Here is a 7,599-nt window from a genome sequence, read left to right as displayed (position 1 = left end):
GGAATTTTCAGCATCACATGTTCACTTGAGAATAGTATTAATTGACAAAGATATAATAAAAATGTAAAGTTAAAGAGAGACATATGGCTTCTAGCTTGGAAGAAAAGAAATCTTGTTTTGACCACTGGTACAAAGCTTTTTGGGACCTGTAAGAATCAATTTGTTGGGGGATATTCAGGCGTGCTCTGCGCTTTTTGCTGTCTTTCCGCTGTCTGCTGTCGCTACCACCCTCATCCGCGTGTTTCGGTCATGGCTCCGTTGCTGCTGCCTCTGCTGCTGCGCCCTGCAGCCCGGGCCCTGCGCCCCACAGCCCTCCCGACGCTGCGCCCCGCGGTGGCCGCCGCCACCCGCGCCTTCGGAGGCTTCCTGGGAGGAGGAATCGCCAGCGGGCCGGGGCCCGCGCGCCCCCGCCTCCAGCCGCTCCGGAGCGCGCCTGGTCTATGCTCGTGCACGTGCGGGTGACTCCACACCGAGGGGGACAAGGCCTTTGCTGAATTCTTGACAGATGAAATTAAAGAGGAGAGGAAAATCCAGAAATACAAATCCCTCCCCAAGATGTCTGGGAATTGGGAACTGGGTGTGCAAGGGACAGAAGCCAATTTAGTCCGGAGATTAGCTGGTGAGAGGATCACAGTCACATTCAATATTAACAACAGTATCCCACCCACATTTGATGACGAGCCACCAGAGGGGCAGAAAACCCAAGAACAGCAAGAGCCTGAACTTACATCAACCCCGAACTTTGTGGTGGAGGTTGTGAAGGACGATACCAAGAAGGCCCTTGTGCTGGACTGCCACTATCCAGAGGTTGAGGTTGGACAGGAAGAAGAGGATGAGAGTGACATCTTCTCCATCCGGGAAATCAGCTTTCAGACCGCTACTGAATCCGACTGGAAGGATACAAACTACACACTCAACACAGATTCGGGGGACTGGGCCCTGTATGACCACTTGATGGACTTCCTGGCTGACCGAGGGGTGGACAACACGTTTGCAGATGAACTGATCGAGCTCAGCACCGCCCTAGAGCACCAGGAGTACATCAACTTTCTGGAAGATCTGAAAGGGTTTGTCAAGTGTCCGTAGGGAGGCCTGAGGCTGCCAGCCGTGGGGGACACCCAGAACCCTTCCTTCCAAGAGAATGTTATCTAGAAGCTATCATGGAGAAAATACTGCCAGGCGTAAATTATGTTCCCTAACCCTTTATTTCCTTCCTCTGCTGGCTTTTGTACACTACCACAGAATGCCGAGAAATAAAACCTTGGATCTCTCCAGAAAAAAAAAAAAAAAAAGAATCAATTTGTTGATTTACTTCTAGAGAAAATGATGTTTGTATTGCTGAATAGTCCATAAAGTTTAATTGCATGAATTGATGAATGTAAACATTATTAGTGTACCATGATACCTAAAAAAGCTTACATGTTAGTAAATTGGATTTATCTGCACCATGAATTATAGTCAACAGATATTTAAGTACCTATTACATGCAAAGCGCTGTACTAAGTACAGGGGATAAAAAGAAAGAAAATAAAGAACTAAAAGAAAAGAAAAGCAGTTTCTGCTTTCAAGGGGCTACCAATCTAATGGGGAGAAAATATGTAAACAACTATGTTCAAAAAGGAAATATTTTTTTCTAAATTGGAGGGAAATCTCAGAGAGGAGACACTAAGTTTAAGGAGGACTAGGAAAAGCACCTTATAGAATGTGAGACTTTAGCTGAGATCTGAAGGAAGTCAGGGAATCCAGGGCATAGAAAAAAAACGAGAGAATATTCCATTTATGAAGGAGAGACAGTGAAAATGCATGGAGGAAAATACATGACATATGTGTGTAAGTGTGAAGATGAAATGTATGTGAGGAACAACAGTGAGTCCATTATGACTGTTATGTATTATTATATCAACTAATCACAAGATGATTTTTGCGGCATCATCTGTCTTTATTCAATGATTAAAGCACTTCATTCTTCTTGAATTAATAAGTAACTGATTCATATCTAGTTTCTACTTTTGATCAATTGATTGATTCAATAAAATGCCTAGTGCTTTTGTAATTAATTGGGGGGTAGAACCCTACTTTAATATTTGTTTGAACTGCTGGCTCTGAAAACACAGAAAATACAGTCTTTATGCTTTCCTTTCTCATTCATGTGGCATTCTTCTAGTTTTTAACCTTGTGACCCTCATATTCATGGCTTTGATCTCTCTTTGTCCTCTTAGAGTCTTTTCTTTTTATATCCTTTTTTTGGGTCCTATATTATATTTTTTGGACACTGTTTCATCCTTACTGATAATATGGTTGACATAGAGAAGTCTTCCTGCCAACCCCATAACTTATCAGAAGGATAAATTTGTATTTAGTACGCACATAATTATTTATTGTCTGTAAAGCCAGTAAAAAAACCCACAAATATGACAAATATCTATGAGTCATCAGAATAGTACCTCTGAGATGCTTACTTATATCACTTTTGGTGTTATCCCTCAATCTACCCATGTGATACTATACTATGGTAAATTAGCTGTATGTGTATGTATGTGTGTGCATGCACATGTTTGTATATGTATATTATATATATATAATATATACATATAGATCTGTATAGCCTATTATATATGTATGTGATATCTGATAGATATGTATACATACACATATGGAAGACATGTATTTATCTATTTATATGACAGAATCAAAGATTTTTATGTTAGGAGGGACCTCATAGTCACTCTAGTCCAATCCATTCCCAAAATTGGTTCCCTACCATAATTTTACCTGACCAGTGTTCATCCAATTTGTTCCTGAATACTTCAGAATAGGAAATATTGGGGGCGGAGCCAAGATGGCAGCTGGAAAGCAGGGACCAGCTTGAGCTCCCTGCCGAGTCCCTCCAAAAATCTATAAAAAAATGACTCTGAACCAATTCTAGAACGGCAGAACCCACAAAACAGCAGAGGGAAGCAGGGCTCCAGCCCAGGACAGCCTGGATGGTCTCTGGGTGAGGTCTATCCCACACGGAGCTGGGAGCTGGGAGCTGGGAACGGAGTGGAGCAGAGCCCAGCCTGAGCGGAGTGGATCAACCAGACCAGGAGCCGGGCGGAGCGGGCCCTGGTGCCCTGTGTCGGTGAGCTACAGCAGTTGCCGGTCTTCTCAACCCACAAACACCAAAGACTGCGAAGAAGGTTAGTGGGAAAAGCTGCAGGAGTGGAAGGAGTTCGTGGTTCGGCTTCCAGCCCAGGGGGCAGTGGAGGTGGTTGCTATGGTTGCTGCTGCTTCTGGCCCCAGGCCCACCTGGTGGGAGGAATTAAGTGGCAGATCAGAGCAGGAGTGCAACAGCCTGCTGAAGATCTAAGCCCAGTCCGGAGTGGGGGTTCTTGGGGAAGGAGTAGTTCGGGTGTGACAGAGCTGGCACCTCCCCCCCAAATGTGGAACATAGAACTCGTTAGTCTACAAGCAGTCATACCCCACTGAAAAACTCAAGGGTCAAGTTAGTCGGTTGGGAATATGGCCAGGCAGCGAAAGCACACCCAGATTCAGTCTCAGACTTTGGATTCTTTCTTTGGTGACAAAGAAGACCAAAACATACAGCCTAAAGAAGACAACAAAGTCATAGAGCCTACAACAAAAGCCTCCAAGAAAAACATGAACTGGTCCCAGGCCATGGAAGAGCTCAAAAAGGAGTTGGAAAAGCGAGTTAGAGAAGTAGAGGAAAAATTGGGAAGAGAAATGAGAAGGATGCGAGAAAACCATGAAAAACAAGTCAATGACTTGCTAAAGGAGACCCAAAAAATACTGAAAAATATCCTGAAGAAAACAACACCTTGAAAAACAGACTAACTCAAATGGCAAAAGAGCTCCAAAAAGTCAATGAGGAGAAGAATGCCTTGAAAGGCAGAATTAGCCAAATGGAAAAGGAGGTCCAAAAGACCACTGAAGAAAATACTACTTTAAAAATTAGATTGGAGCAAGTGGAAGCTAGTGACTTTATGAGAAATCAAGATATTATAAAACAGAACCAAAGGAATGAAAAAATGGAAGACAATGTGAAATATCTCCTTGGAAAAACCACTGATCTGGAAAATAGATCCAGGAGAGATAATTTAAAAATTATTGGACTACCTGAAAGCCATGATCAAAAAAAGAGCCTAGATATCATCTTTCAAGAAATTATGAAGGAGAACTGCCCTGATATTCTAGAGCCACAGGGCAAAATAGAAATTGAAAGAATCCATCGATCGCCTCCTCAAATAGATCCCAAAATGAAATCTCCAAGGAATATTGTTGCCAAATTCCAGAGCTCCCAGATCAAGGAGAAAATATTGCAATCAGCCAGAAAGAAACAATTTGAGTATTGTGGAAACACAATCAGAATAACCAAAGATCTAGCAGGTTCTACATTAATAGATCAAAGGGCTTGGAATATGATATTCAGGAGGTCAATGGAGCTAGGATTAAAACCTAGAATCACCTACCCAGCAAAACTGAGTATCATGCTCCAAGGCAAAATATGGAGTTTCAATAAAATAGAGGACTTTCAAGCTTTCTCAGTGAAAAGACCAGAACTGAATAGAAAATTTGACTTTCAAACACAAGAATCAAGAGAAGCATGAAAAGGTAACCAAGAAACAGAAATTGCAAGGGACTTACTAAAGTTGAACTGTTTTGTTTACATTCCTACATGGAAAGATGATGTGTAATGTGTATGATACATGAGACGTCAGTATTAGGGTAGCTGAAGGGAATATGCATATATATATATATATATATATATATATGTTTATGTATATATAGGTGAACTTGTATGTATGTATATATCTATGTGTGTGTGTATATATGCATACATATATGTTTATTTATATATATGGGTGAATGTGTATGTATGTATATATCTATGTATGTGTATATATATATTTAGAGAGAGAGAGAGAGAGAGAGAGAGAGAGACAGGGAGAGAGGGAGAGGGAGAGAGGGAGAGAGCAGACACAGGGTGAGTTGAAGATGAAGGGAAGATATCTAAAAGAAATAAAATCAAATTAAGGGATGAGAGAGCAACATACTGAGAGAGAGAGATAGGGAGAGATAGAATGGGGTGGATTATCTCACATAGAGGTGGCAAGAGGAAGCAGTTCTATGGGAGGAGGGGAGAGGGCAGGTGAGGGGGGAATGGGGGAATGAGTGAATCTTGCTCCCATCAGAGTTGGCCTGAGGAGGGAATACCATGCATACTCAATTGGGTATCTTACCCCACAGGAAAGAAGAGGGAGGAAGATAAAAAAAAAATAAAAGGCGGGGGATGATGGAGGGGAGGGCAGATGGGGGTGGAGGTAATCAAAAACAAACACTTTTGAAAGGGGACAGGGTCAAGGGAGAAAATTCAATAAAGTGGGATGGGTTGGGAAGGAGCAAAATATAGTTAGTCTTTCACAACATGAGTATTGTGGAAGGGTTATACATAATGATACACATGTGGCCTAGGTTGAATTGCTTGACTTCTTGGAGGGGGGGTGGGAAGGGAAGAGGGGAGAGAATTTGGAACTCAAAGTTTTAAAAACAGATGTTCAAAAACAAAAAAAAAAGTTTTTGCATGCAACTAGAAAATAAGATACACAGGCAATGGGGTGTAGAAATTTATCTTGCCCTACAAGAAATAAAGGGAAAAGGGGATGAGAGGGGAGAGGGGTGATAGAGGGGAGGGCTGACTGGGGAACAGGGCAACCAGAATATATGCCATCTTGGAGTGGGGGGGAGGGTAGAAATGGGGAGAAAATTTGTAATTCAAACTATTGTGAAAATCAATGCTGAAAACTAAATATGTTAAATAAATAAATTCAAATTAAAAAAAAAAGAATAGGAAATATTTCACTCAGGATCTGGTCCATTCCTCTTAAGATAGCTTTAACTCTTAATAAGTAAAAGATGGTTGTAGGACAAGGAAAAGTGAAGGACTTGACATGAACAAAAATCTGTGAAGGAGGGGATCGGATACAGGGCCTTGTGAGAAAGTCTAGAGCTGAATTTGAAAATGAGAAATATGGGATGATTACTTGAGGATAAACTAAATGAGAATAATATGAGCTTAAGGACAACTGATGTGAAGGAAATAAAAAGTTAAAGAATAAGGACTTGAAAGAAACAAAGGAAGGAAAAGGGGGAGGAGGTAATAAGCTGTATGGAAAGGCAAGGTAAATAAAACAAATTGGTATGAAAACAAATGAATATGTTTGACTCCACACACTCTCAATATTTTAAATACCTTGAGATACATTGAATGCTAAATAAGAAAACAATGTTTAGATATAGAATTTTTATGAACGGCTATTTCCCCTATTCTATTCCCAAAAACTGTGGACTAAGAGTGAGGTCTTAATTTTAGGCCTCAAACATGAATCTAAGACAAATATCATTCAGACCTCTGACCTGCAAGTGACCCCGATGAACCCAAAACCACTTCCTGAGGACCTCTAAACTGTGACAGCTCAATGCAGCTATGAGGGAATTGAAAATAGGACTCTGATCTCCTAAGAAGATTATATAATGATCTCTGATGAAGATATCTTCTTTGGGACAATTTTCTCCAATGACTGGACAACTCAGTAGTGAAGAATCAGAATCAATACTATGAGAATACAAGCTATGTCAACATGATGAAGATGTTTTTTTCATATATTCAGTGTTCTGGCTCCCAAGAGACTTACATTTTGACTGAAAAATCCAAGACTCAAGAAAACATGAATATGCCCCAAGAGCACCTGATTGACATTCTTGAGGTAGATGAGTCTGCATCAAACACAATGAGGGAAGGAAAAGAGGAAGGAAAAATGCCAAATCACCACAGATAAACCTTTGCCGCATTCTTGAAACTTTATCTGCTGTTAATTCCCTTATTCTTTCATAGCTCAGGCTGAAAGAATAGTCTATTTGGGTACTGAAGGTCATACAAAGATCACTTAAATGTCCACTGGACTCAGGTCCCTGAGGCTCTCATCTGCATTAAATAGGCCTAGCTGAGATCCTCCACATTATGATTGTTACTAACAAATAGTTGACAAAAATAACCAAGCAAATAAGACACCTATTAGGAAACAGGGACCTTAACCTCTTTTTAAGGAATAAGGCCCATCCAACTCTCCATCTCTCAGAGATGGAATAAGGCTCATCCAACTCTCAGAAAAGAAAAAGCTAGGATCAACCACAGCTGTAAGGGTGATATGTATTGGAATGATAACACATTTATCTGGAGAGGGGGAGTGTTTGTGTGTACTTCGCCCATAAAAAAATGCTCAATGTAAACATGAGAGGGAATACAGTCTCTTCATGTAGGTTATGCACATAATGGACCATCATTGGAGATTTTTTTAAAAAGGTATATGAATGATTTTTAAAAGGTTTACCTTAAAATTGTGATGATTAGAGAATCTTGAATATTTTAGAGAGAATTAGAGAGAATGTTTTACTCAGCCTCACCCTAATGGATGTACTAACTCCTTATAGCTATGTATGAAACTGATAGAAATTGATTTTGGCATGTAAGTGTCAGCAGGACAAGGCCCATAAACTTTAATATGTAGTACAGGATAGAAAAAAACAGCTGTATAAGGAATG

The 7,599-nt window shown here is 40.6% G+C and overlaps 1 pseudogene; it reads left to right on the top strand.

Annotated features, from left to right (window-relative positions):
* The first annotated feature begins 240 nt into the window (after positions 1-240).
* Positions 241-1,086, top strand: LOC118846779 (annotated as a pseudogene).
* The last annotated feature ends 6,513 nt before the right edge of the window (positions 1,087-7,599 follow it).

The sequence above is a fragment of the Trichosurus vulpecula genome, chromosome 4 (genome assembly GCF_011100635.1).
Source record: "Trichosurus vulpecula isolate mTriVul1 chromosome 4, mTriVul1.pri, whole genome shotgun sequence".
Taxonomy (NCBI): domain Eukaryota; kingdom Metazoa; phylum Chordata; class Mammalia; order Diprotodontia; family Phalangeridae; genus Trichosurus; species Trichosurus vulpecula.
The sequence above is the reverse complement of the archived record's forward strand: the minus strand, read 5'-3'. Positions and strand labels throughout refer to the sequence as shown.